General features: G+C 35.3%; 1 pseudogene; it reads right to left on the reverse strand.

The window, feature by feature from the left end:
* Positions 1–1985: 1985 nt before the first annotated feature.
* On the reverse strand, positions 1986–14173 carry LOC137017204 (E3 ubiquitin-protein ligase TRIM35-like; annotated as a pseudogene).
* Between the last annotated feature and the right edge of the window lie 4037 nt (positions 14174–18210).

Here is an 18210-nt window from a genome sequence, read left to right on the forward strand (position 1 = left end):
AAGACACACACACACACACACGTAAGCATTCACTTGCATACTTGACTCGCTTTCACCCCAAAATGACGGAAAAACGCAGGGGCGCTGCTGGGCGCCGGTGTTTCAATGGAACGTTCTATTGAGTGTCGCTTCTTGTTAGTGTATATTCTTTGCCTGCACTCAGTCCACCATCTGCTAAGCACACTCACCTGTTCTCCATCAGCACCTCACCACACCAGACTTTTAAGCAAACCACTCATCTCCCTCAGTTGTCCAGTCACTGTTGTTTTTGGATGTGTTTACATGTTGTTTGATTTATCATTAAACCTTTGAGTTTTATTTGCAACCTGCTTCTCCTGCCTTCTTCCTCCTATGGTCACATACTGTGATTACATCTATATTTTTTTCTAAAAAATACAATGATTTAGAATGGTTTAGAAAGTCAAAATTCAGTAATAAAAGCATGATCAATTGCTGCCCCCTGCTGGATACACAGCACATTTCATTTTACAATGCACTGAGGAAAATAACTATTTTAGTAAATTGAATGCATTACAGGAATACCAATGTCAGGATATCTTATTATTTGTATTTTGATCAGACATTCAGTTTTAAATTTCAGTGTTCCTCTTTAAAATAATTATATGGTAAGCAACTACAATAATAATAATAATAATAATAATACATATGAATTAAACATCTTAAATACTGTCGAATTACACAGTGATTTGAATAACGTGAAAAGGTAACACTTTATTTTAGTGTCATTGTTACATATGTTACATGTAGTTACTATAGTAATAACTATAAATTATTTATAATTACATTCAACTAACCCTAAACCAAACCAAACCAAACCCTATAGTAAGTACATGTAGTTACTTAATATTACTCAGTAATTAAATGTATAATTACAGTGTAACAAAGACACCTTGAAATAAAGTGTAACCCATCAATATTATCCATAATAAGATACTGTTAGTTGAATGTATGTTATTTGGAGCAGTCCCAAGTGAAAAAATACTATAGTAATTTATAGTAAATACTAATGTTTTTAAACCATATAGGAAAATGTAATATACTGTATATATTATAGTATTTACAATACTTTGTACAACAAGGCTTTAAGAGGCTGAAGTTCAAAATGTAACTTTATCAGCAATGAATGTGTCTGTTCCACAGTACAACACTATCACACCCAAATAACTTCTTCTCATGATTTCCTGCACTGTTAGCATTATGCTAGCCATGGGGACAGGGAGCATGTTACAAAGTTCAATATCCAGCAACACTCAACATTAAACTTTTAGGCTCAACTTTAAACTAAAAGGGTTATTTATTGTCAGAGACGTATCCTATGTTCAAATCCATACATGAACTAATAATACTGAATAACACAATTCAATTTGATTTTGTAAGGTTTGACTTTGAGACAATTTTACTCATGCATTGCTAGTAAATTTTATTATTACAGAGATATTGCAAGAAACAGGAAATTTGAGCTTGAAATTTTGAAGCAGAAAGAAAGAAGATTGTAAAATGTGTAGCAGAACACTGGATCAACCCCAAATAAAGACAAACACCAGTAGCCTCTTTATATTTTTTATATAGAATATTTATGAATTCTCAAAATTAATAAAACAAACAAAAAAATAATAATAATACAATAACTCATACCTCCTGCAAGCATAAAATGGGACAGTGTTATAACACTTGTCCCACTAAGTCTGCTTGGGGCACATGCGATTCCTCCATGGTCGATGGTGTCAAAGTTTGCTCTGGGTCTGGCTGTTCTCTGGATCAGGCCACGAAGCTCTCCAAACACCTGATGATGGCCTCCTTCTAGTCAAGTGTAGAATGATGTGTTTGATTAGACATGACATTTTTTAATTCCGAACTGGTAATAAACAAAGAATATCTGAACAGAAAATTCTTTCACAGATTTTTAATTCAGTTCTAAAATCCAATCTGGCCTTTTGTAATTTTAATGTCTTTATTGGGTCCAGTCAAACAGAAACAGTAAAAAAAAAAAAGGTCTATGCAATATTAAAACAGAATGATTTACACTTCTGAAATATATTTGACATAAAAGGTCAGTTGATCGACATGAGATGAAGGGATGGAAACAAACAACAACAACAACAACAAAACAGTTCTGGTGGTTCAGTTCTGTGTAAAAACACTTAAATGTTCATTTAAAGAATTAGAATTAGAAAAATGTTTTACCCGTTCATCCACTTACTTTTGATTCACACATGACAATAAAATACAACAAAATAACACAAATGCAGAAAAGGATACGCAGTAACACATTTAAACCCTGTCTAGACCGGACATGAGCATTGCTTAAATGCTGTGCCGAGTCACAGACAGTAAAGGCACATCACACCAAGAATAATTATATTAGCGTCCACAAGTTAACAATAACTTTGTTTATTATAAGCATGCTCTGCAGTTTTATCATCTGCCGTTGTAAATGCTCATCTCCATAGTCATGTGGATTCTGATTGGCTCTATTGTTCATCAACTGGAAAAAAAATTGTCCTGGGTGGGAACCGGTGGGCCTTAAACAGACCTCATTCTATTTCTGACATGCTACAACAAGTGTACCGCACATGTCCTGAAAAGTGAAGCCAAAAGCATTTTGATCGCCTCCTGGTGGCTGGCTGCAGTATAGGCCATAAACCCCGCCCTCCCAATGTAATCCACCTCATTATCACTACTGTGCAGACTAGGGCTCCAAATGACATAATCTGCAGTGACTGAAACTGGGATATCTGGCTTCATTTTTCTACAGTGGAAGGAAGTGGAAAAACTTGGTCCATCTTTTTTTTTTTTTTTTACAGTCTATGTTCTACACAGGACAGTGCTGTTTCCAACAAAAGGACAGAGTGTTAGACTCATAGGGTAACAATACATATAAAATATATTTATTTTGAAATGAAAAGTTAAAGTTAGACTTAGATCTAGACCTGCCCAAAGCTCAATACCTTATTCGGAAAGGAAATGACACATTCTATGGAGCCCCTAAAAGGAAATGGTGTTGGAAAAAAATATGAGTGCTTTTTTACATTTATTTGTGATCCTGGACCACAAGTCGCACTGGTATTTTGTTGCAATAACCAACAATACATTGTATGGGTCAAAATGATCAATTTTTCTTTTAATTCCAAAATTCATTATTAAGTAAAGATCATGTTCAGTGAAGGTATTTTGTAAATTTCCTATGGTAAATGTATAAATATATATATATATATATTTGTGAAGAAGGCTGGTGTTATTATTTACTTAAAATAATGGCTTGTGTTATTATTATTACTTAAATGTTCTGTGAATTAGAAGCACATATAAACATGTTCATTATTCATAATAACCTGTATGGCATTTATTGCTATTATTACATCCCTTCATTTAAGGATATAGGCAAGTAAGCAATCTCATTCATACTTCAGATTTAGTCCTATTGATACTAAATTGTCAAAGTACTCTTTTTTTCTTTTTTTTCTTTGACCAATTAAATCTATAAATGGCAACTATTAGTACCTGAGACATACGAGTTGTCTATGTGTTCACTTCATTTTCAATGCTCATTTCAGTTGGGACAAAAATAAGCTAAATATTTGGCCATATTTTTCATTAATCATTGAACTGTTGTATAAAATCAGTATGAGAGTGTGAGTGTTGCTGTAGTGCAGGATATCAGTCACGTGATCAGCTGGGGCCCAATCACAGCCTTACTGATATTCAGATCAATAGCACTCTTACAGAGGTAAAAACAGATCCAGACCTGGCTGTAATGTTTACTGATTATTGAGCGGTAAGATTCTCAGAGGGTAACGACTATACAAGAAAGGAAAGAGTGTGTCAGTGAAGGTGGTTGTGAATGTGTGTAGATGTGTGTTAGTTACAGGATCAGAGAATGACACCGTTCCTCTGTCATAGTCCAGATCAACTCTCACACACTGAAGTTTCTGTTTAACAGTAGAACAAAATGGTTTAGTCAGTCCATACTGCACACTCCAGACTTCAGAGTTAAAGAAATCCCATCCCTTCCTCTGGTTTGATGCTGTTACTCCAAGTCTCCAAGCTAAATTCTTTTTAACCTCCACATCCCAGCAGTGTGTTCCTGAGTTAAAACCCTCTGAACCCAGAACACAGTAATAATCATCAAATCTCTCTGGATTATCAGGAAGCGGATGTTTGTTCCCTCTCCATCTCACACTGGTCAGATCATCAGACAGGATGAGAGATGGATTTGCAGTGTTTGGATCCAGAATGACAGGAGCTGATGAGACACAAACAACATTTTATTCAACAGTTGCTCAAAAGATTTATTTAGTTACCACTTGTAGTACACAAACTCACTAGTGTATGAAAGATGGGTTCAAGTGTACTACACTGTGACACTGTGATTCTCAGTGAGAAAGCTCCCGTCCCGCTTGGCTCTTTTCATAAGTGATGAGATTCAAACCATCAAATTCAAATTGTCTGAAGGAAGATGCCCAGGCATGCTTGAAGCATAGCAGCAAATTCCCAACTTCCAGACTAATGATTTGGGGAGGTAACAAGTAATGGGTCACTGACCATGATACAAACCATTCCAACTGACAAAGCCCTGCTCCAACCTTTGAGCAGCCAGCCAGGATGGGAGCCAATCTATACACAATGAGTATAATCCTAATTTCACTACCCAAAAAGACAATTGGAAAGGATGAGAGAATGGGAAGTCACACACTATCCCGTACGTACTCATTTAGTCACGGACTCATTTATGCTATGCATCGTACCTTTAACTATACTTTAACTCTTTGCATTTTAAAACCATTTTATTCTAGCTTATTTATCAACACTTTAATGTGGGTAGGTTTCATAAAAAAACAACATTTTAAACAAAAAGCTGAGAAAATTACATTTTTGTCAAAGATTACGTCTGGATGCGATTCAGAATGATGATCAAAACCCAGATGGAGCAGATCAAGTCCATCAACACCCCAGTGTTAATTTTGACAGCAAATTTTGATTTAGTTTTAGCCATAGTCTTTTGACTAAAATGCCATTTAGTTTTAGTCATATTTTAGTCATTGGAAATTGTTTTAGTTTTAGTCTAGTTTTAGTCGACTAAATCTACAGTAGAATTAGTCGACTAAAATCGAATTTAGTTAAATTGTAAGCATTAAGCATTTCCAATAAAAATGCTTCCACAGATCCAATACACTGATATAGGTACATCTGATATTCCCCAAACTGTTTATGTTCACCCAACTGTACTTTGCTCACCAAAGCGGACGGTTTTTGACCGTTCAAGTGCAAAAACACGTGAAAGAGCAAAATTCAGTACTTTTCAGGGATTGACACACTTATCATTGAGGTAGGCTACTATTATAGATTTCATTTAAAAAAAAATTAGATTTGATTTTTAGTTTTTCCTGCTTTCATTGTAATTTTAGTTAAAAGTTTTAGTAATTTTTTGTTTATGTCTTTTAGTTTTTGCTTTTAAATGTCTATAACTTTTTATTTTTTGTTTATTTTAATACCTCAGGTTAAGCTAAAGCTTAGAAACTATTAAGTTTACATTTTTATAAGTTTACATTTTTATATATTTATCTTTTATTTCAGTTAATGTTTATTTAAAGTAATGAAGATTTCTTTGGTTTTAGGTTTAGTTAACTATAATAACTACTTTAATAACTATAATACTTGTAAAATATATTGAATAATGTGTCAAATAATGTTCTTAGTCTTTCCTTCCTGTGACAGAAGATACAGTAGTTTACTATGAATTAAACAGAAAATAAATTAAATACAGTTTATTGTTTAAACAAAATAACAATAATGACCAGGAAAAAAATAATAATTATAAACCATCCCGAAATACACCGTGACTCTTATTCTGAAATGTCTGCAGTCTGCACTGTAGCAGGCTGCTCATGAGGGAGATAAATATGCATTCTTTCAACCGTCTAAAACATGCTACCATATAAACATCGTGTAGTAAACATTGTCATAATTCATCAACATTAGCTTATAAGCAATCGGATGGCATAAATGTGCGCTATTCATTAATTGCGCAGCAGTCAGATGTGCTGCTGCACGAGCCTGTAGAGCGCGCAACAGCGCCGCTTTTCCCGCGGTTAGATCAGCACATTACAGTTCAAATGTGCGCATCTTCCACACAGGACAGCAGTCCTGACTGGATATCTTCCCAAATCGTCCCTCTCTTTCATTTTCGTCTCGTTTTTATTCGTTGACGAAAATTAGAGTAGATTTTAGTCATAGTTTTAGTCATTCAAAACGCATTTTTATTTAGTCATCGTCTCGTTTTCGTCCGTGAAAAAATGTCATTGACGAAAATTATGACGAAAATTTTTTCGTCAACGAAATTAACACTGCAACACCCCCAAAGCTTCACAGTCCTATAGCTCGTCCTGGGTCGACATTTCATTTGGTAACATTAGGCAGTTTTGTTTAATGTTTGATGGTCGCATTCTTTTACATTTTGCATGAGCAGTCATCTAGCACTTGTTTCTGCTTCTTCTTCGCCTGTGTTTTGATTCAGAGATTCTGTACTCTTTCAGAAGATGTGTAATAGCGCCCCCTACCATATATTAGTGAAAACACTGTGTGTGTATATATATACAGTACAGTCCAAAAGTTTGGAACCACTAAGATTTTTAATGTTTTTAAAAGAAGTTTCGTCTGCTCACCAAGGCTACATTTATTTAATTAAAAATACAGTAAAAAACAGTAATATTGTGAAATATTATTACAATTTAAAATAACTGTTTTCTATTTGAATATATTTCACAAAGTAATTTATTCCTGTGATGCAAATCTGAATTTTCAGCATCATTACTCCAGTCTTCAGTGTCACATGATCCTTCAGAAATCATTCTAATATGCTGATCTGCTGCTCAAGAAACATTTAATGTGTACAATTGTACAAAAATATTTGTGTACAATATTTTTTTTCAGGATTATTTGATGAATAGAAAGTTCAAAAGAACAGTGTTTATCTGAAATCTAATCTTTTGTAACATTATAAATGTCTTTACTGTCACTTTTGATTGATTTAATGCATCCTTGCTGAATAAAAAGTATTCATTTCTTTAATTTCTTTTCAAAAAAATAAAAATAAAAATTCTTACTGACCCAAAACTTTTGAACGGTAGTGTATAATGCTACAGAAGCTTTGTATTTCAGATAAATGCTGTTCTTTTGAACTTTCTATTCATCAAGGAATCCTGAAAAAAAAAAGTACACAACTGTTTTCAACATTGAAAATAATCATAAATGTTTCTTGAGCAGCAGATCAGCATATTAGAATGATTTCTGAAGGATCATGTGACACTGAAGACTGGAGTAACGGTGCTGAAAATTCAGATTTGATCACAGGAATAAATTACTTTGTGAAATATATTTAAATAGAAAACAGTTATTTTAAATTGTAATGATATTTCACAATATTACTGTTTTTTTTACTGTATTTTTAATTAAATAAATGTAGCCTTGGTGAGCAGACGAAACTTCTTTTAAAAACATTAAAAAACTTAGTGGTTCCAAACTTTTGGACTGTACTGTATATATATATATTAGCAAAATCTATTTAAAATACATTTATTTCATATTAAGTATACTTCAAATCCATTAACATATCTATTGACATATCACTTAAGACTTTCTGATATTAAATTTTAAGTATATCTTGATCAAAATATTGAGTACAAGTATAAGCCAAATATACTTTTCTGTCAGTATAAATCAAGTATACTTAAGAGCAATTTAAAGTATATTTCTGACAAGTACATAAAGTAGATTTCTGAGAAGAATATAAATAGTAGACTGAAAGTATACTTTCTTATTTTTAGTTTAAAAGACATACACTAATAGCACACTTGAATAAACTTCTTTTTCCTAAAGGCGAGAATGAATCACAGTGAGCACATCCAGCCCCTTTGATGGCTGAACATGCTTACTCTGCTCCCAAACAAATCATACACAACTCTTGTCCATCGTCAGATGTAAAATAACGCGGACAAAGAGAGACACTTTTTAAATTGTTTGCTTACGCATACCAATAGTGTCAGCAACTGATGCAGCATAGACTTCCTTTGCCAGGGAACTTGGCAGTGGTCATTTATAACTTACCATTTCAATGTAAAACTGAACAGTGGTGATATTCTGTATTTCTGTAACTGTAATCATGTTCTTCTCTTGTTATTCTCTTCTCTCAATAAAATCTGTAAATATTCTCCCATGTGTGATTTCCAGTGTGTGTGTGTAAGAGTACAGATCTTCTCCAGACTCACTGTTTTGGACAATGTCCTGCATCTTCTTCCAGACTCTGAACTGCAGGTTGCCCAAGTAACGTGACACATGAATCAAAGCTCCAGAAGCCATATGTGGATCCGGCTGTGAGATCTGGACTCTGGAAGAACATTCAGGAGTCAGAACTGCAGTGGCTTTGGATCAGAAGCAGAGAGACCAGAAACACCAGCAGATCACTCACCTTTCCATTGAGACTGGAAACTCCTGCAAAACAAACACACCATTTATCATCAAGAACTCAATCAATCAATCAATCAATCAATCAATCAATCAATCAATCAATGATGTGAAATCAGACCTCCAGAAAGCAGACGTCATTGTCTTTCATCATCTCCTCCAAGTCTTTGATTGTGTGTGAAAGAGCTGAGATGTGTCTGTTCATCTCCTCCAGCTTCTCCTTCATCATCTGCTTCTTCTGCTCCTCTTCCTCCCTCAGTGCAATGATTGTAGCTTCTTCTTCATCTCTGAGAAACTGATGAAGCTTCTCAAACTGCTGTTTAATCTGACGCTCTGTGCGATCAGCTTGAGACTGAAATCAAATCACATTCACTTTAATCATCTCAAAGACACAACTGATTCTGGAGTAGCATGAAGAGTGAGTAAATGTGGGTTAGTTTACTTCAACCTTAACTTTTTAAAGTACTAATACTGTAGTAGTAGATGTTCTGTCTCTGTTGAGTAAAATACACATGAATCTCATCAGCCTCTCTTCATTAAAACAACATTTTTAAATGTTTTTTTTTTAAGAAGATACATTCTTATGCGATATTATTTGAAAGCAGAGCAAATGAACTGAGCAGCTAACAAATGTTTGTTCTAAAAACATTTTCCAAATGTTCAGTTTTGGATATGGGAATGCTAAAATGTCCAGATTTCTTAATGTTAGTCCATTCTAGGAATGTTGATTCATAACATTCCAAGAACATAAAAATGTCCAGTTTCCTTAATGTTAATAATTTTTAGTATGATGTTCCTGAAACATTCAAACACCTAAAGTTAACAAGCACTGAACGAAAGAGAAAAACAAGAACAGGAACTACATCTGATTTCCAGCCACAACCTTAGACATTAAATCTCTCAAGATCTCAGCAGATTAATTATTACAACCAGTTTGTTTCTTTCATACATGTGCAAAAGTTTTTATTGAAATAAACAGGGATTTAGATGTGGATGTTTGGGTGAAAGTAAGTTTTGTTTGAAGTCATTATAGTGATCAGTGTTTGCTTTAGTAATGCTCTTGACTGTTCTGTTTCATCATTTGGAAATGATTTTAGAAACATTTTGCATTGCTCAAAAAAGAGATTAATGATAAACCACAGTAACATGCATGTAGCAGTAAAACGAGTGACTGTGGTTTAGACATTTGTGTCTCTTGTAATTTCATGATTTCCTAATAGTTAGGAAGTAGTAAAATTAATTAATAAAAAAGATTAAAATTAAAAAAATAAAATGCCACAGTGCATGCTAGGAGCCACTTGAACTAGATTTGTATGTTGGTACCCATGATGCACTGCAGCATTGTTGGGTTTCATTTGACGATTGCTGATGTCTGTGTGTGTCTGTAGTTAATAACTTCCTGCTCACTGAATAAATAATACAAACAACTAGGAACACTTCAAATAGTCTTTACTGGAAAACATAGAAGTAACACAACACATAATCTGAGACAATAACTGACAAAAGCCTGAACAGAACAGGGAGTATACACATAGTAAATGAGGGAACTAAACAGGAACAGCTGGAACAATGATTAACTAATGAGATGCCTAGATGACAAACTAGTAAGTCAGGAGAACAGGCACAGAGCAAACAGAAAAAGTCACCAAATGAAACTTAAATCAAAACATGTGACACTCCTCCTACAGGGGTTCAGGCTGCTATATCGTTGCTATAGTGTGACAATATTGTATTGCAATAGGGAGCATGTTAATGTTAATACCAAATCAAAACTAGTTACCACATAATTTGTAATAGAAAGGGTTTAATGACAATATCTGCTTATGGTTACACTTAAAATAATTACAAAATAGATAAATAATTACAGAATAGAGATGATAAAATCATATACCATTTAATCGTACACAGCATGTATGTAAAAAGTTACCTGAGAGAGAGAAAGAGAGAGAGAGAGAGAGAGAGAGAGAGAGAGAGAGAGGGCCAGAGAGTGCCCAAGAAAGCCAAGAATCAAAAAGACAGAGCAACAGTTACAATATTCTTTTATCCCTTCCTTGACCACGTGACTGAAACCCAAATGTGAGACATTCAAACTGACCCATCAGAAGATTAAAACTTCTCCCACTGTACTAAAGGTGTGACCATTTACACACATCTTGGCCTACAGGCCTTGATCGCCATCAACACCTTTGAGCCTTCCAAATGGCCCTTGTAGCAAGAGAGAGGGGGTTGAAACAGTAAAGCAAATGTCTTTGTTCATTTTAAAATATCTTTGGATATTTTCAACCTTACACTCACAATGTTTTGATCATGTTCCAGAAAATCTTGACTGGCACAATATATGAACAAATTAGTAACAAAACACATTTCAGTGATTCAGTTGTAATGAATGAATCGGACAACTTCAAGAAGACATTAATTTCCAACCAACATTCTGTTCTGTCTTGACTTTTTAAAAGCAATAAAAGTGTTTACACTGTTAAGCAGCCAGAGAAAAAAAAAAAAAAAAAAAAAAAAAAAAATTCAATAGTCAAGAGCCCAACTTCAGGAAACACTGATCACCACATTGGTGACTTCAAATGTTTGTGTGTCAATACTAAAGGTCAATCATCACATAAAAATCGAATTAACTCCTGCACTGCTTCAGTGTTATTTTAAGACTCTGTAGTGTAGATGCATACGACTGGTGCACTACATTCAGAGCGATGTTCATTAAACACAGAGGATTTTGCTGTAGCATACAGCCTTAAAGGTGCAATAGGAGATTCTCTTCAGAATTTTGTTTTGTTATGCTGGTTGAAAGTCTCCTCATATCCTGATAGCAATCACTATGTTAAGCAGTCTAAATGTATTTTTTATAAATACATACCAACTGTGGAAGGCGTAGGCCCATAAAATGTTCGTTCAATCATTGTGTTCGGTCCAATAGCAACTGTTCATGCAGGCATCATACGTCATCAGCACGTTTCTTGTACGTGGTGCAGAGTCAACCTAACTTTCCTTCTGAACCGACAACAAGTGGGACTGGAAAAGTATCGTCCAAAAGAAAGACAGTCTTAGAAAGGGCTACAACGAAAAAAGGCTGGCTCATAAAAGAGCTAATTAGATATTAAAATAATCAATATCTGTGTTGCTTTTCCATGTTGGAGAATGTGGGAGTCAAAGGGAAAGATGATGCGATGGTTGCAGTATTTATTTTGGACAGGTAGGTACAGGGTATGATTTGATTTTAATGTGTTTTAATAGTAACATAATGTAGCATGTGCAGTTTGTGTACCTTTACTAATTAGCTCAATGACGGCAGCACCCAGTGTCTAATCGGGAACTATTTTTATGTTGTCAAAGATACGAGCAAACTACAATATCCACACTTTTGGGGCATGAATTTGTAAGGCCAACACCACCAGATATTTTGGAGGAGGCATGGCTTTGGACTGTGATTTGCAAAGAGGGTAGGACATTTTCCCAGAACACCTACTGAACTTTTAAACTAATTTTAAATAGTTAGTGATAGTTAAATAGTCAGATAGTTAGTGATCCTTGATATTTAAAGGACAATCGAACAATGTTGTTCAAAGAATACAGGTTGTCAGGCTCATGAATATTAATCACATTGTCTGCATTTGTCCAAATGAAAACACGGAAAGCTGTGTTCATGCTGCCAGTGACTTTGTCACAGCATGTTGCCAGCGGGTGGTGGTTCAGATCGCTATTGGGCGTTTCCAAAACTGGTTGCCTAGTAACGTTTGTGAATGATATTCATGAATGTTACTCCATGTTGTAAAAAACAAATCAGCTTTCTTGCCAATAAAAACAAATATTTTGTTGGGAAAAGACATCAATTATCAATTATAGAAAAGTTGCTGACCACTAAAATTACGGTCTCCTCCATTTTGCCTCCAACACTTCACTACAGGATGTAGTGATGGATCACGTGTGCGCCACTGACTTCACTCATTACTGTTTGCCTCGCCCGAAAGTCGCTCTTCATTTGCATAAAGTTAAACATCACACCTACCTTGAAACACCTACCTCCTATTGCCAACAGTCACAGTTGTTCATGTCGCTGGATGATGCTAACTCTGCATTGAAATGAATGGGATCATGTCGCTTTGTCGCTGCACGCCGCTGGTGGTGTGAACAGGGCTTCCTTGTAAATTCCCCAGTGTTAAATTAACACAGTTCGCTGTTCATATGCGAACCACTAGCAGCGTGTTAAAAGTAACACCAAAGCAGTGTTAGAGTTAATTAGACAATTAAGTGATTGTTCGATTATTGAAGACACCCGATGATATCAAGCACAATCACTGAAGGAAAGAGGAACAAGGTGAGCTCTTGCCATTGGGATTATTGCTCACACATTAGTCCCGGCCACTGCTGAATAACAAGCTGAGAGAGGCATCTCTGCCTGATCATATGCAAATGACTGTGTGTTTCAGTCAATAAAGAAACATTGTGTCAAACAAACCAGTTCAACTGCTCAACTTGTACATATATCAAAAGAATGAATCCTTACCTTGATGTGTTGAACTGTTTTTCTGAAACTTTCCTTTACTGTTTTCTTTGTGTTTAAGTTTCTCTTGTAAGGACTTCAGAGCTGTATTGAGCTCCTCCTGGAATTTAAAGAGAAAATATAAGACACGTTCATGTTCATATGTAATATGAGCAAAATGGAACAGACACATTTGTACGTCATATATATGATTTCAGTTTTAATCGTCATATGTAATTCCATCCATCCATCCATCCATCCATCCATATATTCTCCAAACCAACTTTATCCTCTGCAGGGTTGCAGTGAAGCTGGAGCCTATACCAGCGTCTTGGGCCATAGGCGGGGAATACCCTGGATGGCCAGTCTATCACTGGGCTTACATACATTCACGATCTCATTCACACCTATGGACAATTTTAGTGTCTCCAATTCATTTATACAGTATGTTTTTTTTTTTGTTTTTTTTTGGATTGTCAGGGAAACCAGATCACATAGAGGAAACCCACACTAACACATGGAGAACATGCAAAATTTACACACACAATGGTTCTGTTGAAACTCTAAATGAGAACCTTCTTGCCATGAGGAGACATGCAGGTCAACCCTCTGAGCAGCCCTATGTGTAAATCAGTCTTACCTTATATGATGGAACCACTTCACTGATGGGTCTGAATGTGTGATTGACATGTTGTTGTGAATCTCTGCACACTAAACACACAGACTGTTTGTCCTCCAGACAGAAGAGTTTGAGTTTCTCACTGTGTAAACTGCAGATCTCCTCAGATCCTGATGAACGCCTCTCATTTCTCTCCTTCAGGAACGACTCACACAAGTTTTTTAACGCAAGATTATTTGGAGGATCATCTCTTGAGGATCTCCTCTTGCAGACAGGACACTCCTGAGTTTCCTTGGTTCTCCAGAACTGTTGAAGACACTCTTTACAGATACTGTGATTACATGACAGAAGAACAGGAGTCTTGAAGATTTCATGACACACGGGACAAGAAAAATCATCTTCAGATAGTGAAAACATTTTTACTGTTTGAGCTCCAGCAATATTAACTTGACTTTAACTTTCTGAACAATGGTTTCCAAAATGAATAACCAAGAGAATCACAAAGTTCTGCTGTCTGTTCAGAAACAAATTTCTCAAAAAATTTCTTCAAAATTTCCTCAACATTCGTCATTGATCGCTGATTCTTTTTTGCTTTTATCACTAGAGTAGGGAAGTATGACAGAAAGGAAAAATAGGTCAGTCTTTTCCTGTTGAGTGTTGAAAGAGGGTGGAGTTTCTGATCAACTTTGGGTGTGTTTAAACAGGTCAAAAACAACATCAGGATTTCTTCAGGTTAAATTTGAACAAAATGCATTCAAATTTAGCTTGCATTGAAACATTCTCAAGTATGTGAACTAATAATAAATTAATAAAAACTAATAATTTGTCACACACTAATAAATACTTTGAGGAAGTCATGTACATGTACAGGTCATGTTGTTTGGTATGACATACTATACTTCAAAATATATAATGCAATTATTTTATATTTATTCTTTAATACATTAAATATCTCTTATTAATTGAAATTAATAATAATTATGTCACAACACAAGATTTAAAATGAACTAGAAGAGAAAAAAAAAAGTATAAATGGTGAAAAAAGAGTTACACGACATATTATGTTTTTATATCAAATTTATTTTAAAATCTTGATGTTGATAAAAGTACTTTCCTAGTATTTTAGGAAATATACATTGCAAACAGCAAATCTGTATTTATCTTTAGTATCATTATCAATATCAAAATGTTCAATATGTATATGTTTTCTACACCTCCAGTGAAAATAATGAAAAGAAGAACAATGAAGAGGTGCAGACACATCTTGTGATGGAACAAGAATGAATATATTATATCTGCTCAAGCACCTACAGAGATTCACCTCAACAGGATTATTATCATACAAGTCTGACTTCTGCAGTGAGTTTGATCACAATGAGGCACAAAATGTAGACCTTCTAGGATTTCATTTATTTATAAATAACTATTAGGCCTATCCTATATTACACATTTTCCCAACGGCCAATTTAATTTGCGATCAATTAAACAATCATATTGGTAAAACACATCCTGGGGTTTCTTTTTTTTTTTTTTACTGGTTGGGCAGTAGAAAAAGTGACTTAAACCCCCTTTAAAATCATCAAAGTAGACCAGCCTGACCAGTGAAATCTAAGTGGGCCAGGCTGTTTTTCAATTAAATAATCCTGTTATAATTTACTCATCATTCATGTTGTTCCAAATATGACTATCTTCTGTAGAACAGTTTGCATAGAATGAAAAGTGAAAAGTAATGAAGGGAAATTAGCTCTATGAGGCTGTTTATAAAAGTATGACTGGTGCACTTCATTCTGTAAATCAGTGATTAAAGCATGATCAATTGCTGCCCCCTGTTGGATACACAGAGCACATCTCATTTCATCACAGAGGGAAATAACTATTTCGATACATTTTATTTTGGTGAAATCCAAAAACCATAACAACAGTAATTCAGTTTTTGGTGCAGTTGTAATCCAAAAACAATATAGGCCTATATAACACTGCCAATTAGAAAGTGTTAAAGTAGTTAAAATAGTGTCTGCTGCCATCTGCTGGTACTAGAAAACAGGGATGGACTGGGACCAAAAATCGGCCCTGGCTTTTTGGCCCAGACCGGCCCACCACCACATAAGATCACAAATACCACCCGTCCTTCCGCTTATATATATAAAATTTATTCTACTTATTTATTTATTTTTAGTTGTTTACAACCAAGTCACCAAAATACGATGAATACACACTGAGCATAACCCAACACACAACAGTAAATCTATTAGCCTTATTACAGTTTACTTATTCTTATCACAATGTTAATTGTTGTTGGTGTGGGTTACTTATATCCAACAAGCTATGGTAAACAAGCTAGGTAACATTATAATCTCTAAAATAGCGGAGTAATCGGAAATAGCGGAAAAAAATCAGTCAAATTCATCAGTTATCATCTTTTTTGTTGTTGTTGTTGTTGTTTTTGTTATGACTAATTACTCAGCACCATCAACGTTAAAGAGAAAATAATCACTTCACCCGATGTTTTTGAATAAAATAGCCTTGACAGCCGACTTACTGGAACTCATCTGTCTGTAGAACTGTTCTCTCCCGCCGGCGCCGCCGGACTTCTACAGAATCTAAGCACAAGCGAGTGTGACGTGCGCGGTGGACCAAACCACTGTGAGGCAAGGGAGGGGTGACTCAAAATGTTTAATAAACTTAAAACGCCCGTTTGCGTTTGTATTGCTTTACTACTTACATAATTATTTTAGGTTTATATAATTTATGCACAATACTTAGCGTGGTTATTAATTATATTTTTTTATATTGCGTGCAGGCAGAAATCTTATAGATAGTTCTGTTCAAAGATATGATTGAGCCAGTCCAGTGTCAATCAAGAAAACAACCAATGGGCCGCTAAGCTACATGTTTCATGAGCCGCGTCTGTCAGAAGGAAAAAAATAGCCTATGTGATATTTTTGACTAAAGTGTTTTGGACCAGCAGCCCAGTGTCAAATGAAAAAGCATTGGGCCGCCGATCTAGGCCTACCACTTTTCATGGTCATGTTTTTTTTTTTTTTTTTTTTTTTTTTGGCGGTCGGCGACCGTCGGCCCACCGGGAAAGTGCCCGGTATGCCAGATGGCCAGTCCGCCCGTGCTAGAAAATACAGAATCAAAAGTGCTTTAATAGCATTTTTCCACAGAAAAAGTACACTTTTCGCATATTTAAATATATCTAAATATCTTAAATATTCTATATAAAGTATAACTTAATTAGTGGATGTGTCTGTTCCACAGTACAACACTATTGCACCCACAGGACTTCATCTTCTCAGGATTTCCTGCACTGTTAGCATGCTGGCCATCCAAACCCTGTAGCAATTGATGCAAAGAAGTCATTTAAGAAAAGCCAAGGGTCAAGCACTCAACTAAACTGGTCTGTAATAAGTGAAGCTGGTAAAGCTGTTTTTGGAGTTGTTTAATCATCCTCTGTTGAGATCTTGAGATATTTAATTGATTTGATTTGCAGTTGATGTTTCAGTGGCTGAAATCAGATCATTGAAATCTACTGAACTGTATGTTTAAATAAGAAAATTTGTCAAGTTGAAAATACTTAATATTTTAAAGCTGCTGTCCATGTGTGTTGTGCATCGGCACAGCTCGTCAGCGCGGATGAATCTAATGCTTGCTGTCAGTCACCGCACCGGTGTGGATACTGAACTTCAGAATCACAGACTCTACGTCTTGAAAGTATGACCAATATAAGAATTTTCACTGGAAAATATCATCTGAACAAGTAAGTAACATGTCTGCCACTTTTGTTCTTACCAACTGAGGAAAAAGGCATTAGGCCTACAATAAATCGCGCTGCCAATGATGATTAAATCTAACGATCGCTCAGCTCGGATCATGCCAAACCGTGCAAATTATAATCACTGTTATATTGTTCTCAAATTGTTAATGTTAACAACATCAGCATTGCGTGACTATGTGTATATTAGCGTTACCTGTTGATTTCAATTTCGGTATCCACTCCACAGTCCAGTCTTTTGCTTTTTGACTATGACTGGATCTCCAGTTGTCACTGATGATTGTCCTTTGGGTCTTTCTGTATTAAAATCCGCCATCAAAATTATGAGTTTAATTATTTCAGCCGCTGTGAGAAAAGGCTATAAATGATCCGCTACCAGCAGCATCCTCACGTGATAAAACTGACTAGCCTGGACGGACTCCTTCTTCCTTTCTGTTTACGGACGTGACGTAATGACGCACAGACGAACTGCTGCATGCTCAAATTTCCCTCGGAAATCCACCATGTCGCTCTTATTATAAAACATTATTACAAGCTACCACTAACTTCTGATTTCGGCCTTCAGCCTTCCTCAGAGTGTGAGAAAGTACTTCAAAAGTTCCTTCCAGCAAGTAGGTGTCTCCTTTGATCTGCTAATGAACTGATTCATGTTAAAGATACAAAAGTGATTCAGTCAAGAGCAGTAAGTGATATTCTGTTATTGTTGTTTTGGATTTATATTAATAAGGCTGTCATCCCTTCAAGAACAAATGCACAGATGTAATATACAGTTACACATCCGATTTGTCCCAACTGTTTACGTTCATGTAGGACATAACAGACTGTGAACACTAGGTGTGTGATAAA

The sequence above is a fragment of the Chanodichthys erythropterus genome, chromosome 3 (assembly GCF_024489055.1).
Source record: "Chanodichthys erythropterus isolate Z2021 chromosome 3, ASM2448905v1, whole genome shotgun sequence".
In the NCBI taxonomy this organism is placed as follows: Eukaryota; Metazoa; Chordata; class Actinopteri; order Cypriniformes; family Xenocyprididae; genus Chanodichthys; species Chanodichthys erythropterus.